General features: G+C 51.3%; 1 protein-coding gene across 1 annotated transcript in view; it reads right to left on the bottom strand.

Moving 5' to 3' along the window:
- The window catches only part of DLGAP2 (DLG associated protein 2), a gene marked incomplete at its 3' end in the record, with an annotated part of 716077 nt that extends 699563 nt beyond the window's left edge, over positions 1 to 16514 (bottom strand). The window contains exon 1 of the mRNA XM_082863905.1: positions 16440 to 16514. The remainder of the gene's footprint in view (positions 1 to 16439) is intronic.

The following is a 16514-nucleotide window of genomic DNA, read 5'->3' on the forward strand; positions in this document are numbered from 1 at the left end:
GACTGATTTCAGCGCTTGGAAGACACCCAGCCGTCTTCAGTCCAGAGCCTCCAACCCCTCCACCCCCCCACGCCACACCCCGGATCCGAGAGCCGGCCCGTGGAGGCACGTGGATGCACCAGCCAAGGGCAGCAGGCCTGTGCTGAGGTGTGGCTGAGGATGCACTTGGGAAAGAGCAGACCCCGCACAGCCCTGCAGGAGCCAGACCCGCCACGAGGTCAACCAGGAGAGCTAAGACAGCCCCGCCACCCTGTCCACTCGCTGTCTCCCTGATGGGCGTGAGGAAGTTAGGCTCATCCCATACCCAGCATCACACACCCCACAAAACCATCAAGATCAAAACCTGGAAGCACGTTTTTCGAAAGTTCCAAGTTAAACCTATGAACTTCAGATGCATCAGAGGACAAGCTGTTCTGTTATTTCTAATTTAACATAAATACAGAGAGCTTTTTTTATCAATAAAAATAAAAGATGTTCTAATCAAAAAAATCATAGAGAATGTTAGATTTTAAAAAGCCAGGTGCCGAGAAGCGGGGCAGCCGTCGGTGGGGAGCCTGGCCGAAAGAAGGGCCCGCATGTCAGTCCTGGCCCCCTGCCACCCTGGCCTGCCGCCCCCCAGGCCTCAGTAACCTCAATGTCACTTTGATCTTCACAGCTCCATGTGAGGTGAGAAATTATCTACATCCCCACTTCACTGATAAGTTACTGAAGCCCAGAGAGGCTAATGTCACGGTCAAGTGCACTCAGCCAGCTCTGGTCCTCACTCCCCGCCACCACTTCAGGTGGTCACCGCTCCATGGTGACAACAGCAGAGCTGTAGGGTGCAGCCTCGAGGAAGCCTGGTGCACTGGTCCTGCTGGCCTAAAGCACAGAGAACAGTTTCAGCCTCTGACCACACAGTGAACTCGACGCAGAGCCCCGGGGAGCTGCACACAGCTTCCCACCAGCCTCGGCACCGTCTAGATTCTGTGAAAAACATGAATCCAAAACGGGGAAATCAAAGACACACAGTCTTAACTCAAAGACATCTGATCTGAGATGCAGCAGTGCATGACTGTAAACGCCCCCGGCCGGGGGGCCACTCCACCCAGTGAGTCAGCATCGAGCAGCACGGGTGCTGAAGGAGGTGCGTCCAAGCTAGTCATGGGCATCGTTCTTAGGAATCTTAGGAATCTGCCAGAATATCCCATCAGCCAGTAAAACACGGTGAGACAACTTTCAGAACATCATGCCTAAGACCCAGTGTGAAGTAAATCTCATGTAACTGCACCATTGCCAATACATAAAGGAAACTATTCTTTTAAAGAAAGCTCCTAGTGGGGTGTTTCCTAGTATATTTTTGTAAATCCAGCCAATCATTAGATGACAACTGGTTTTCTGGATTCAGGTATCTTATATAAGATGCCTTCTGAATGTTATGAGATGAAGAACTAACTACTAAAGGAAACCAAAAAGTAAAGAAATGGTCAGAGTTGAGGGAAGGAAGCATTTATAGGCGTCAGTTCCAAGAAGAAAGGGGTTTTGGAGTTAGACTGGAAAGAGGAACGGGCACAGACCAAGAAAGAAAAATAACACAAGAAACAGGCTGATAACGAATTCTCCAGGTGGGTGGTATGGCATGTGCAAAGGACCAGTGGCCGGCGACAGTAAGACAACAACAGGGAATTTGAGCAGCACTTTGGGGCAAACGTTCCATAAAGGCTCACGATGGAAATCCTCGGAAAGGGGACATTTTGCAGAAAGCCTTGAGAGCCAGAAAGGAGAAATCTGGATTTGACAAAAGGCAACAGAAAACAGCATGCAAAGAAGTGACATGATAAAAATGGCTTTAGAAAGATTATCCCAGCAGCTGTGTGTAGGATGGTTTCAAGCTGAGAGAGACTGGAGGCGGGTGGGGGGGGGGGGAGTTCTGTAAGAACGTTCTCCTAATTCAAGTGCAGTGTGGCGAGGGTGCAGCCAGGCACAGCGCCCAGGGGACAGGAACAAGGAATTCTGGGCCCGTCCTCAGTTTCCCCATCTGTGAAATGTGAGGCTTCACCAGAGGACATGTCAACTGGAGCAGTTTTTGGCGCAACAATTTTCTGTTGTCCATGATCCAAGATGTCCGGGGGGCTGGATATGACTGGATTCAGGGAGAAGGGAAAAAGTAAATTCCAACCTGCACGTCTAAACAGCAAGGCCTGGTTTGGCAAGTTAAAGTTCATGCATCTTTTTACTGTCTTAAAATTCTCTTAAATACATGAAACTGCATTCGTTCTAACTGAAAACAGATCAGAGACCTCTCCCAAGCAGGAGGTTAATGGTCTCCAACCCCAAGGGCTGGAACTGCACCTCCACTGGCTCAGGCCAGAAGCCTTGGTTAATCCTTGATGCTCCCTATACCCTTTCCTCAGGCCTGGAAGACTCCCAACTCTGCTCCTGATTCCTGTTTATTCTTCCCAGAACCAGAAATGCCACTTCTGCCCCCAGGCTCCAGGCTCCTGGCCATGGGTCAGAGGACCAGTATCTGGGCATAGCTGTCCTCAAAGCTGAATCAGAATCGTTAGCATGAAAACACTTTTAGTATATGATTGCTGTATATTTATTTAATATTTATCTCTCTCCACAGACTCTTATCCAGCATCGTCCTTCTCGTTTATTTACTAAAATATACATAATGGCAGCACAGTTTTGGCACCTTGGGAGTTTATAAGAAAACACATCGAATGAATAATTATTCATCAGTAATAAACACTAAATTAATGTCCTCGTTTGTATCCACCAGATATGCACCCTAAAGTTATTTTCCAAAGGATATATGATCAGCAAGTTTCTAGAAATTCACCCAGTTACCCAGATGATTAGGAATTGCTGGGGTTACTTACCAGATGATTAAAAACATGTATCCTGGAGGGGACGGTGGGCACCCTTTCAATCCCCTCTGCTCTGAGCACTAATGATTCCTCCGAGGGGATGGAGGACGCTAACTGCACCCTTTCTAACCAGTTTCACCCCCTGCCCCAAAAGGCGCGGGCGCTCAGGACGGATGGGATGTGGGGAAGCCGCGCCCCCCCCGGTCTTCGTAGCTCTCGGGTCACCACCCTACTGGCCGTGCGGGTCCCTGACTTTTCAACCAGGGCTCTGTCCCTTCCTTCAAGGTCCAGCGAGGCCTGTCGGCGCAAAATCCAAGGAGCGCCGCTCAGTGGAATCGGGAAGATGAGCTGCAGCTGGATACGACGCGATGACGCAATCGCAGACGCCCTGCGGGTCGCCGTGAGCGCAGAGGGTCTGGAAGCATGGGGGCATCTCCCCCAGCGGCTGCGGTGCTGGCTCAGAAACATGGAGGGACGCCCCTCGTGCCCCCCCAGGACCACCCCTGGCGCCCCACAGGACCACCCCTGGCACCCCCGCAGGACCACCCCTCACGCCCCCCCCCAGGACCACCCCTCGCACGCCCCCCAGGACCACCCCTCGCGCCCCCACCCAGGACCACCCCTCGCGCCCCCTCCAGGACCACCCCTCACGCCCCCACCCAGGACCACCCCTCACGCCCCCCCAGGACCACCCCTCGCGCCCCCGCAGGACTACCCCTCGCGGCCCCCCAGGACCAACCCTCGCGGCCCCCCAGGACCACCCCTCGCGCCCCCCCAGGACCAACCCTCGCGGCCCCCCAGGACCACCCCTCGCGCCCCCCCAGGACCACCCCTCGCGTCCCCCCAGGACCACCCCTCGCGCCCCCCCAGGACCACCCCTCGCGTCCCCCCAGGACCACCCCTCGCGACCCCCCAGGACCACTCCTCCCGCAGGAGTAACCGAAGCCAGCTCCCCCCTCCCACTCGGGAGTGGAGTCTCCCCCACGGGGAGGACGTGGCTGAGCAGGCAGGGTCCGCATCCTTCAAAAAGCACGTGGAGGACACGTGGTGCTGCTTCCGTGAATCTCTGGGTCTCGAACGCCCACCTCCTCGCAGTTACACAGACCGGCCGTCACCCCTCACTTGCTATAGACCCTAAAGCACACCCTGCGTTCTCTACACAACATCTTTTTAAAGACGTCAAGCACAATAATGAGTCTTTACCTCGTTCTATTATCTTGGATCGTGAGAGGACACACAAGCCTGTTTACGAGGCAGGTAAATCCCCACCTGGTGCGCTGGTAGACGCTTTACACCTACGACATTGGAGCAGAGGAATAACGAACTCAGAGAAGCTTCTGAGCTGGTGAACGGCTCGCCCTCCGGTTACGTCCTCCCCCTTCACGCTCTTTCCGGGTTCATTTACTGCCCGGGCACCTCCCACCTCCCCCCGCGGCCTCCCCGGGGACTTCTGACTCCCTGAGAATCTGTCCGTGATTTCCAAACACCTTTAGCGACACCTGGTATCTTAACAGAAACTCTAGACTCTTCTGTCCTAGAAGGAGATGTTGTCCAGGCCTACTTAGGGTTAAGCAGACTTCGTTCTTCCTAGGGATCAAATGCCCCCGATTCTTGACAGACAATGCTGAATTATAAAACAAATCGTGGCTACCTTAGCCCGGAAGTAACACTAAAGAAAAATGACAGGATTACAAACTTGCCCGTTGTCTCTCTTCCTCAGAAGGTGCATGTGTAAAGTTCAGGTTCTGGAGGCGAAGGAGGGATCCCGCCAGAGTAGCCACTGTCCTCGCTTCCCCAGGAATGACAAGGTCCGAGGCTATGAGGCTCCTGACGGCCTAAACCTTACGCCTGTGCCCCTCACTGCAAAGGCTTCCCAACGTTTCAGACCTCTGTTCTCACGTTTGCAAGAAAGAGATGATAATACTTGACCCAAATAAGCCAAAAGACTCTCTTCTCTGTACTCTGTGTGTTCTTTCAAGGTGGGGTTTAGGAGCAAACACTGGGTTCACCTGAGCTCCATGCCACAAAAATCAAGGGATGACCCTATCCTGGGCTAAGAGAATGCTATTTCTTAAGAAAAAAATAATAACATTAAGCTTGAAAAAAGTAAGATGAAGCAGAAATTCAACACTTACTGTAAGAATGAAGAAAGGGAAAGGAATCCCAGAAAAAGCCTTATTTTTTTTTCGGTACGCAGGCCTCTCACTGCTGTGGCCTCTCCCGTTGCCGGGCACAGGCTCCGGACGCGCAGGCTCAGCGGCCATGGCTCACGGGCCCAGCCGCTCTGCGGCATGTGGGATCTTCCCGGACCGGGGCACGAACCCGTGCCCCCTGCATCAGCAGGCGGACTCTCAACCACTGCGCCACCAGGGAAGCCCAAGCCTTATGTTTTTTAACATTATGATTCATCTCATTTAAAGTCTTCAGAAGAGCCAAGAATAAGAACCAGTAGGAAGAACAGAGGAGGAGAGGAAAGTGACCCTCCTCATGGATCATCAGGGCCGTGTCAGAAGCAACGCACCCACCTCAGGCAATTATGCCCCAATGGAAGAGGCCGGCCAGCGCACGAGGAACGAGGACCTTCTCAGTGACAGGCTGTCATGAGAGCGCATGGCTGGTGACACCTGTTTGCTGATGGGACAGGAAGCAGAAACTTTCACCTTCCCAAAGCCCCAAACAGCACAGGCCTGGAGACAGATATTTTGGAATAGAGCTATTTTCGATCTGGACACTTTTCAGACACTAAATTTAGCCAGCTTCAATTCTTTTTAAAAATGCTATCCCATTAAACCTTTGAAACAGGAAATCTACACTTATTATAAAGTTGGAACACAAGGTTCTCTGATCAGCAAGCCCAGGAGGGACTGGGCGCCCAGCAACAAAATGCCACTGCAGGCGCATCTGGGAAGACTGAAGATGCAAACCGACAGAGGCCTTGAAAATCCAACACTGAAAATGTGTGGTATTTTTTAAATAATAACCCATTTGATAAGTTTTTTAAAAAGTGATGTTTTCATTTGCCTTTTTGTTACCATTCACTAGTGGTTCTCATTCTCAAATGCTTACCGACCCCTTCACCAATTTCTTGTTTTTTTCCCCATCCACTTTTATGCACACTTGAAAAACCTTTGCATATAAAGGAATTAGCCTGTTTTTCAGGATGAGAAGGACTGCGCTCCAGGCTCACCATGCAGCCTTACTTGGGTGGGCAAAGAGAAGCTCCCACGAGCTCTGGTCGAATCTACTGACCCTTTCCTTTGCTGCTCTTTGCTTGTTTTCCTTTGTTGCCCTTACAAAGCCCTACCTGTGGCACAGTCGGCTGCCCTTTTCCCTGTACTTGGCGAGGTGGCAGCAAAATGAGCCTCGTATTCAACACTGGCGGGAGGCTCTGGTCACCAGCAGGTTCAAGGTTCATGGAATGTTCGCACCCACTGTATGGGGGTGTCACCACAGAAATCCCTGGAATCTACAAGCATGACCTCATTTGGAAAACAGGTCTTTTTCACCTGTGATGAAATTAAGAACCTTGACATGAGGAAAAAATCCTGGATTATCTGAGTGGGCCCTGGGTCCAATGACTAGTATCCTTAGGAGAGAGATTCGAGGTGGACAGAACGGGAGACACAGACGCAGAGGAGATGGCCCGTGAAGACAGGGCAGAGATGGGAGTGATGTGACCACAAGCCAAGGGAGCCGGGTCAGGCACCAGAAGCTGGAAGAGGCAGGAAGGATCTTTTCCTGGGCCCTCTGGAGGGAACGCAGCTCTGGAATGCCTTGATTTTGGGCTTCTCTTGTTTCCTGTAGTTTTAAGCCCCTGAGTTTGTGGTAATTTGTTATAGCAGCCCTAATAAACTAGATACATCCATTAACCCAGTAATTCTGTTTCTAGGAATTTACTAGAGAAAAGTTACACTTTCAGAAAACATCAAAAAAGACATTAATCACAGCTAGGTTCTTTGTGACCACCTAGAGGGGTGGGATAGGGAGGGTGGGAGGGAGGGAGACGCAAGAGGGAAGAGATATGGGAACATATGTATATGTATAACTGATTCACTTTGTTATAAAGCAGAAACTAACACACCATTGTAAAGCAATTATACTCCAATAAAGATGTTACAAAAATAATAATAATAATCACAGATTAATGGCCAAAAATTTTTGCAAGCAATTTAAATGTTCAGCAATAGGGGAATGGCTGAATAACACTGCATACTGGAATATTATACTTCAATTAAAATCAAACCGTCAAAGAATATTTTGAAAATTTGGGCAAGTTCTCAGAAAAGAATATAAAGTGAAAAAAAAAACAAAACCCAGGACAGTTCCCAGTTTGGGTTTAAAGAATAAGAAGACACAACTGTAATTATTTCTAGGTCATGGAATTATTGGTGACTTCCAAGTCATTAATTTGTGCTTCTCTATAATTTCTAAATATTTAGATTAGATGACCAGAAAAAAAAGAAAAGAAAAATGTATGAAAGCAGCCCAACCAGCCCTCAATTCACCACAGCTATGACAGAACAAAATATATCACAGGAGAGAAGAGTCTCCAAAAGTGGAATAAATATAACAAAGAGAAGATCTGGTAGCCAAGGAAATGCGTTACCGAGTCTGACAGTAAAGCACTGACCTCCGGGTTTTGCCTATTTTTGTTTCCCAGAAAAACACTGAATGCTTTCCAAAGCCTATCCTAACCCTAGAACAGAGAAAACCTGTAAAGGATGGGACGGCGGCTCAGAGGCAGAGCCAAGGAATGGGCTGTGCGCATTGCCCACAATTAATAACCTGAGTCGTCTCTGGGGACACTGCTAGATGTCTGACACCGTGGACCTTGATTTGACCCAATGTCCCTATGTGGGTGTCTCTTTTAAAAACATAAGCATGTTGTAGCATGACACGAGATACTGTATCTCTCACCTTCCTCCCAGTTTGGACTCCAGTGCTCTACTGGGGAAAGGCCAGGCAAGGGTTTCCCCTTTGGGTCACGGGATAAGACTGCATATGTCTGCCTGGCCCACTGCCACCCCCAACCCCGGTGCCCCGCACGCCTCAGGCTGAAACGGAGCAGCCCCGGGATGCTTCACCTCTCAGAGCAAGGCAGGGACGAAGCGCTGAGGGATGGCCGGGGGACGCTTCCACACCCCTGCCGTGGGGCTCCTACCTTCCTGAGGCTTCTTCAGCCTCCCCTCAGCCGAGAGCTGGTCCAGGTCCTGCCAGTGGGGTCCGTCGTGCTGAAGTTAGCGGGACTCTGTTTCTGGGACTTGAGAACCCTGACACGTGAATTCCATCAGACGGTGGCCGTACTGACAACTGATCAAAGGTGGACTAGTTACAGCGGGTCTAGTGGGTCAGCAGAAGGTGTTTCTCTGTCCTATTCGCTTTACAACAGCTCTGCAACCCTTTACTGCACAGATGCATAAAGATTCCTTTAAGACATTATTAGATTACAGAAGTGTTATGTTGTGCCCCAGGCAATTTATAAATTCACAATAGCCGTGTAATAGACACTATGGGTAGATACCCAGACAGCCATCCCCCTCCTGATTTCTAAGGGAAATCAGCTTTTCCCCAGGGGTCACCCTCGTCTGCGTGGCCTCAGGGGCACCAGGCACAGCCCGAGGGGCAGCTTAAGATGAACCTAAACCCAGACCAGGATCCCATCCTTCTCGCCGTAACCGGTCAGGCATGACGGGATAGGAGGTAAAGACTTCTGGAGATGTTCTAGGGGAGGTCTCTTCACTCCATAAATGAAACAAGGGAGGCTTCCCAAAACAGTCAGCTGATCACAAACCCTTTCCTCTTCTTTCCCGCCTCCCTTGAGGTGCGTGTAGCACATGACAGAGGCCAAGGAGACAGGAGCAGAAGTGGTGCGTGTGCTCCCAGGCCACGCCCACGTGGTCCCCCAGCTCTTCCCTCTACTGATTGGATGAGGATGATGGTGGCAGAGCCACCAGACAGAAAGAGCCTGGTTACAGGGTGACCATTTGGGGGACCAAGAAAACCTGTCCTGACTTGACGTGAGAAGCCAACTTGTGCCACGTTACCCCACAAGTGCTTCAGAGGGTCTTTGATACAGCAACTATCGGACCCCACAGAGGGACGCGCCCTCGACCTATGGGGAGCGCAGGCACGGGCCGTGCAAGGGCCCCAACGCCAAGCCTCCCAGGCCAGCTGCTCAGGGAACGGCACGGAGGGAGCAGCAAGGTTGGGCCTCAAGAGGGGACTCAGTCACGTGGGCTGCAGGTGTCGGGTGGTGCTGGGTGGCGCAGACTGCTCTGGGACGAGGCCTGGATCCCGAGCAAGGTGCTGATGCCGCTGGGTGACAACCCCCTCCCTGCCCACCCCACCCGCCACCAGCTGCTGGGTCCTTCCAGACTTCCTGCTGTGTCCCCCGCACAGCAGCTTCAGGGAAGAGACAAGGGTGCTGTGCGTGCTGTTTGGTAACCTGGTTCCTTCACCTAACAGGATACGGACACCCGTCTGTAGTATTAAACATTTAATCTTCATCTTTTTAATGGCTGTGTATTTTTTTACGATGCTATATCATAACGAATTTATCCAATCTCCAGTTATTGCTATTTTCCAATATTTTACTGTGGAACAAAACTGGAGTGAACATCTGTTTAGCTGATTTCCTGTAAATTCATGATTATTCCCTTAGGATACGTTCCCAGAAGTGAAATTGCTGGGACTAGTTATATGCAAAAGAAGATTTTTTTTTTTTTAATGGAGTGCCTGCTGTGACTTTTAATAAAATACCATTGGAGAAACAAGCAAGTGGATGAATTGAAGACTAAGAATTACTGTTTGGTTGCTTTAAAGAGCTGCATAACCCACCTCTCACAACAAAAATCAAACTTTGAACCTAACCATAGTAATAATCTAGACGATTATGTTGTAGATGCGGGAATGCTATACAACGGTCACAGTGGAAGCTTGACGGTACAACATTCGACTGTTGATGAAAACGTCTAAATTATCTATAAGATGGATTCATGATTAAGTTTTTAATAGAATCAGAAAACAGATATTCAGAAATGTATTTAGAAACTCTCAAAATATTACAAAGAATGTCAGAAAATGGAAATTACTTTTAAACAGCCAAAAGTTTCATAAAACAAGCAAATCCATTGACGTGCTTGTGAGGTGTCCTGTCTTGGTGAGACTCATGCAACTTGGAGAAGCAAGAGGTAAAGCCCGCCCGTAACTGAGGAACCTTTCTGGAGTGTGCGAAGGGTCAGCTGCTTACGGATCTACGTATCCATTCGAACATGTATTGAGTGATACGATCTAAAATGCTATGGTGGGAACTGTGAGGTTGCCAAATCTGTCCGTTCCCTGTTTCTCCTGGCAGGAGGAGGAACAGGGTCTCCCCAGGAATGTCCCTAAGGCCCAGGGACCCCAGTGGCTGAGCCGTGGCATCCAGGGTCTGGGAACACGTAGTTCGAGGTCTGAGAGGATAAATAGGAGGAAGATGGAGAAAAGAAAAACGAGTGCTGGTGAGGGAGAGTCTTCCCCACCAAGCAAGGGCCGTGGTGAGTCTGGTAAACACCACGGGGAACAGTGTGCCCTTCACGCGCCTGTCCATTCACAGCAGCACACAGGCAGGCCCGGGGCTGAGAAGGGCAGGCTGTCCTCCTGAAGGGCAAGACAAGCCAGGGGCTCCCCTTGGGGCGCGTGAGGGTCACCCCCATCGCAAGCGCACAGGGAAGGCACTGGGCCTTCCGATGGCATCAGGAGGAGCTGCTGAAATAGCTCCTGCGCCCCCGGGGGCTGGAGCTCTGCTCCCCGCCAGGCGGGGTGGATGGCGTGGAAGCGGGCACAGCAGCGACAATGCGTCTGCTCCAGGGGCCTTGTCTTAGGCTGAGACGCTTGATTTACATGAAAGCACAGTGGGAAATAAGATACATGTGACCTGAGAGATCTGAGTTTTCCCCGAGACACACAACTCGATCCCACATATCAATGCTAAACTGAAGTAGACCAGGGGGCGGTCCAGAGCTCAGAGCCCGTCTCCCGAATCCCCAGTTTCCCATCTGGTCACGGAGGGAACGCAGAAATACGAGGAAAAGGTCACTGCACCTCTTACGGGTTGCCTGTGTATGTTTTGCTTTCCTCCAAAGTCTACTGTAATCATGAAAAACACTTCTGTGTTTGTATAACTGATGTATATGATCTAACCCAACCCCTCTATACAAAGTCAACCACGAGAGCATCTTTCACGATTCAGCACTTGGGAAAATCTTTTCTTCACTGTAAAGCGAGTATGCGACGTCCACCCCACAAGGGAACCAAGCGAGGGCCTGTGTCTTCTGGTTTTGTTGAGTTGGCTTCCAGGAAACTCCGACTCAAAACTGAGGCCCAGGGCTTCCCTGGTGGCACAGTGGTTGAGAGTCCGCCTGCCGATGCAGGGGACGTGGGTTCATGCCCCAGTCTGGGAGGATCTTATCCTACATGCCGCGGAGCGGCTGGGCCCGAGAGCCATGGCCACTGGGCCTGTGCGTCCGGAGCCTGTGCTCCGCAACGGGAGAGGCCACAACAGTGAGAGGCCCGCGTACCGCAAAAAAAAAAAAAAATTGAGGCCCAGAGGACTATGTTAACCCTTGTGGTTACCATATTTGTTTGCTCTGATTGCCTGTTTCTACTTTATCTCATTTCTTGGACCTTGTCCTTTTGTCAGTGAGTCAAAAAACTTTTTGGAAAGAGGTGGCAAAGCAGATATAAAAGAAAGTAAAAGAAGACTGGAAATAGTAAATACCTAAGTGTTATGGGGATTTGGAGAGTGGCTTCATCACGTCCAAAGCAGGATGGCCCAAACTGGGCCCCAATTTCATTTCTTCATGATCAAAATAGTGGACACATGTTGGGCATTTACTATGTATGCTGTTCTAACTGCCTTACTCTCATCAATTCATTTAATCCTCCTGACAACACTACCCTGTTAATATTGGATCCGTCCCTCCTTTAGTGATGAAGGCCAAAAATATAATGAGGGCAAATAAACGGCCGGTGCCACGCAGCCCCCCAGGCTGTCTGACTCCAGAACCCTCACCCTCACTCCTAATCACTACCTACGTGGCCAGTATAAAAAGCTGCTGGCTGGCATCGTACAACACTAGTAGGACACATTTCCATTAGGCACAAGAGGATGATTTTACGTTGCTTGGCCTAAGATGTGTACTCCGTGGGTGCTAGGAGATCATTTCAATATTTTTTTCTTTTGTGCAGAGTACGGCACATGTTTTTAAAGATAGTGACCACTTAGGTTTACAAAGTTACTTTTTAACAAATTTTGCTACAATTTTATGCAAGGGCTGGTTTCAAGTACTTATTCCTTTTTAACAAAAATTACTTTTTTTTTTTCCTGTGGATACACACAAAAAGGCATACCAGACAAGTGTCACCGGATGATGGATAAATGTCACCCCGCAATGAGAGCTTTAAAGAGGATATTTTTCGGGAAACTAAAAACCTTTACATCCCGTTGGGTGGTCAGGACAGAAACCCACGGTAATGACAGTTTCAAGCCCTACCTGACGCTGGACCTCAGTGACGTCGTAGGACCAAGTGCGTCCGTCCACGGCCCTGCTGTCCACCCGTGGCCCGGCCCTGCCATCCTGGGTACTGGCTTCCCAGGATGGACAGGCCACCCCGCCCCAGGCTGCATGTGATGTACCTACATCCTTTTAGATTTACCTCCTAAAGCTCTCCATTATCGGCTGAGAGGAAACGCCGTGCTCTTCCCGGAGGGGGGATGGGGTCCTGACCTCCTTACGCAGCCAGGAGCCCGCCCCCAAGCAGCCACAGCCTAGAAGTGGGCTAGGCCGTCTCTCCGAAGAGAGCGGTGTGCAGGCATCCTTTAGGGCCAGGCAGCGTAGACCACAGAAGCCGTCTGCAGTCAGCCTGGTAAGTTCAGCTCCTTGGAGACCCCCCAAGAAAGACGATGGTGCAAGAGCAAAGGTCAGGAGAAACTAACCGGGGACATTTCCCAGGAGATGCGTTCTCTCAAGAGGAGCCGCAACTGAAGCTCCTTGCGGGAATGTCGGAACCTCCAGAAATGGGAGGCGCCCTTCCGGACTGAGGGTGAGGGCCCTCGAGGGCCCCGGAGCTGCTGCCTGACGAGGCTTTTCACAGCGGGTGCGGCCAGGGCAGAGGCCCCGCAGAGAAAGGGACAACTGATCTTACAGGCGGACGCCACTGCCTTGGCCCAGGAGATTAACACCGGCTCCAAACCCGCTGTTTGTCACCGGTGTTAAGCCCTGGAAAGGAAGGGTGCTGTAAAGGTAAAGGCTCTCCTAACGGCAGATGCAGGATTTAGGGGGGAATCTGCACCCCCCAACCGTACCCGTCGACGCCAAAGCCCACATGCTTAGCTCCCCGTAAACGAGAGTGTCTGCCATGAATAAACTGGAAGCTACCGTGCTCAGTCTTTGTGACACACATGCCCAGAAGACAACGACACCTACTTTAAAAGCTGGCGATCTGCTGGAAATATGGTTCCATGATAAAAACAACTTGTATGTAAAGCTGTGGTTGATCAGAATGATTTTTAACTGCAGAGAATGCTTTGCCCGCTAACTTCCTGTTGGGTGGCCCATAATTCTTTTATAACCAACATGCTGCCAATGTTTTAAATATGACTCCCATCTGGCCAAAATGATGAATCATAGTTATTTTTATTGTATCCAGTGAATGACCATGGCATATCCATTCCAAGGGTCAATAAATAATACATTTAATTAATTTCCCTTTAAAATCTATGATCAAAGTGTATATTACTCAACTCCTTGAGTGACTGAGAAATCATGAAGTTTTTCCTCAAATATAAAAGAATTACAGCATTTCTTCAGTTTCATCATGTAGGCACACGATGGAAGACACTCTGCTAAAAACACAGATAACAAATCCTCTAACAAGCTTTAAAATGTTAGAATTTAGTTTCAGAATTGGTTGGATTCTGGGTATCCGAAATCTAACGTGATTTAAATTGTGCAAAGTGCTTTTTCACTTTTAGTATTTAATGTGAAATTTCCACCAATTTCAAAAATGAAGTAGACAAAAATAGGAGAAGCAATAGACTGCCATAGGAGGGCATATTTATGTCACTGGGGAGAAATCATGCAAAGCAATCTGAATTCTATAGGAATAAGATATATTGTTATTAATTCGCCTACAACACAAGAAACCTAAGGCACAAACACATTGGTGAATAAGTACATGTTTACTTCTATCTCCAGCCACTTTGGATAGTTATACTGTAAGTGGAAGGAAAGGGAATAAATGATTACCAACATGGAAAGTCTAATAGGACAGAATGCATATTTCAGAAAACATCTTTGTGGTGAGAAAACTTAAATTCCTTCAACACTTTGGATTATTTATGTAGAATTCATTTTGCGCTTTAACCTAAAATGTAATCTGCAGATATGACATGATAGATCGCTAGGGTAAGTCATCCAATGCTTATCGATTTCTTAACCAAGAACAGAGGAAGTTAGGGACAGGAGGGCACGAGGGGGCAGGAGGGGCTCGCAGACACAAAGCAGGCCTCCCTTGATGGGGGATCACAGAGGAGAAACCCCCCCATTGATGGAACTCCTGACCTGGGACGGGACTCGAGAGTGCTGGTGGGAAGGGGCTGCGAGCTTCAGGACAGGACTATTTCTTTTTACTGTTTTCATTCACTGGGTCCATACCTCTCCCAGCCCAGATGTGCCTGAGCAGAGAGTGTTCCCCACAGCCTGCTAGTCCTGCTTTCAGATGTGGGGTATAAAATATTCTAATTTGTTCCCTTCCAAGCAATGAGAAAGTCACACCATCTAAAAGGAAGTGGTACACACACTCTACAATTACTATCAGAGCTAAATCTGTGAGTCACCCAGCCACCTGCACAAGACAATTTGGCTACTGGAAAATCCTGATTAATGACATTTTTTTTTAAACACCAGAGTAACAGCTTGACCTGCCAAGAATTACCATTTTTTTCATAATTTCACCATTTTTTGCCTTGGTTACCTATTGCCTTTTGCGGAGAGTGTAAAGGAAGTAAAATGAAAATGGTGTTGTAACGCACATTAACCTCAAATCCAAATGTTGTTCCTTCCAAGGTGTCGGGGGAGGGGAGATGGCTCTGTGGTGTCGGCTTTGAAACAGAGAAAGAGTCCTTTTGGACGAGGCTGTGGGCTCTCTCAGGCCATGCTGAGATGCCAGGGGGGGTTCTAATAACTAATACAATCGATTCTCATCTGCAAGCAGGAGTCTTCCTTAAGTCATAGATTACCAGGCCCGCGAGTTCCAATCAGACACACTGTCCAAGAGGACACACAAGCTGGTTACCGTGAGCAAAGCCCCAAGACCCCCGGCGCTGAGGCCCCTGGGGAAAGTCCTAGGCTGAAGTCCTCCTCAGATGGCAGAATAAGCAGGTGCGCTTTACATTTCCGGCTCCAAAACCACCCACAGCCCGTGCTGGCAGAATTAATCACAGGAAGGACTCGCTGCCGATCGCTTTATTTTTGATCGATCCGAGCCAGCCGCGCCGGCAAGTCCCGAATTCCGAATCCGGAGCCCGGCCGAGTCGCCATTCACCGGGGAAGCGACACCCAGGCGGCCGGACCACGTTCCGGCGAAGCGCGGACGCCGGAGAAGCAGCTCCCGAGTTTCCGACGCAGGTCGCCCCCCGGAGCTGGTTCTCGCCGCTCTCCGCCGGCGAACCCGCGGGCCCCCACCCCACCCCCGACTCTTCGCCCAGCCCCCGCCGGGTCCCGTCCACTCTGCTCCGCGTCTCTCGGCGCCGCACGCGGGAGCCGGGGGCCGGGCGCCGGGCACCCAGCTGGCCCGCCAGGCGGCCCCCGTGCCTGCCGCTCCCGCCCCTCGCCGCCCAGGCTGTAATAATGACAGCCTCCTTATTTCTCCTGCTACCGTTAGCGAGCGAGCCCAGAACGGCAACAGCCGCTGCCGGGGGAGGCTTGGTTACAGAATCCTGCGCCGGGTAGCGGCTCGCTTAGCAACCGCCCCGAAAAAGCCCCCGCGCTCCGCTCCCACTCGTAGAGCCGGAGGCCGCCCTCCCGACGCGCTCCTCCAGCCACCCCCGGGCGCCGCGCCCCGGCGCCAGTGACCCCTCCCGCCGCCCGGCCGCGCGCCCCCTGCGCCCCCCGCGCGGAGCCCGGGCTCCCGGCGCCTTCCACGCGTTCCCAGGGGCGGTCGGCGTCCTGCGCCGGGCGGGGGGAGGGGGCGCAGTTTTTTGCCTGCCGCCCCCATCCCCTCGCGGTGCCCAGCCGGAGCCCGGCGCGCAGCCCCTCGCCGGCCGGCGCTTCCTCCCGGGTCTCCGCGGGTCCCCCAGTTTGCCGGGCCGAGCGGAGAATGTCACCCCTCCGCGACGCCCCGCTCTGCGCCCGCTCCCGCGCGCCCTGCAGCTCAGGGTGAGGGGACCCAGTACACAGGCTGCCCCGGGGTCCCCGCCCCTCACCCAGCCGCCCTCGCGGGGCCCCAGCGGTCCGTCCCGCCGGGCAGCCTTCTCCCCCGCAACCCCCGACGGTTCTCGCGCCCCTAGCCCAGTCCCCGCGCGGCTCCGGTCCCGGTGGCTCGCACCTTCCTCAGCGTAGACATCCTCGGGTGCTCCAGTTCAGCAGGTGCGGGGCGACATGGCCCGTCCACCCGTCAGTT

Source organism: Leucopleurus acutus (assembly GCF_964270905.1).
Source record: "Leucopleurus acutus genome assembly, chromosome: 21".
In the NCBI taxonomy this organism is placed as follows: domain Eukaryota; kingdom Metazoa; phylum Chordata; class Mammalia; order Artiodactyla; family Delphinidae; genus Leucopleurus; species Leucopleurus acutus.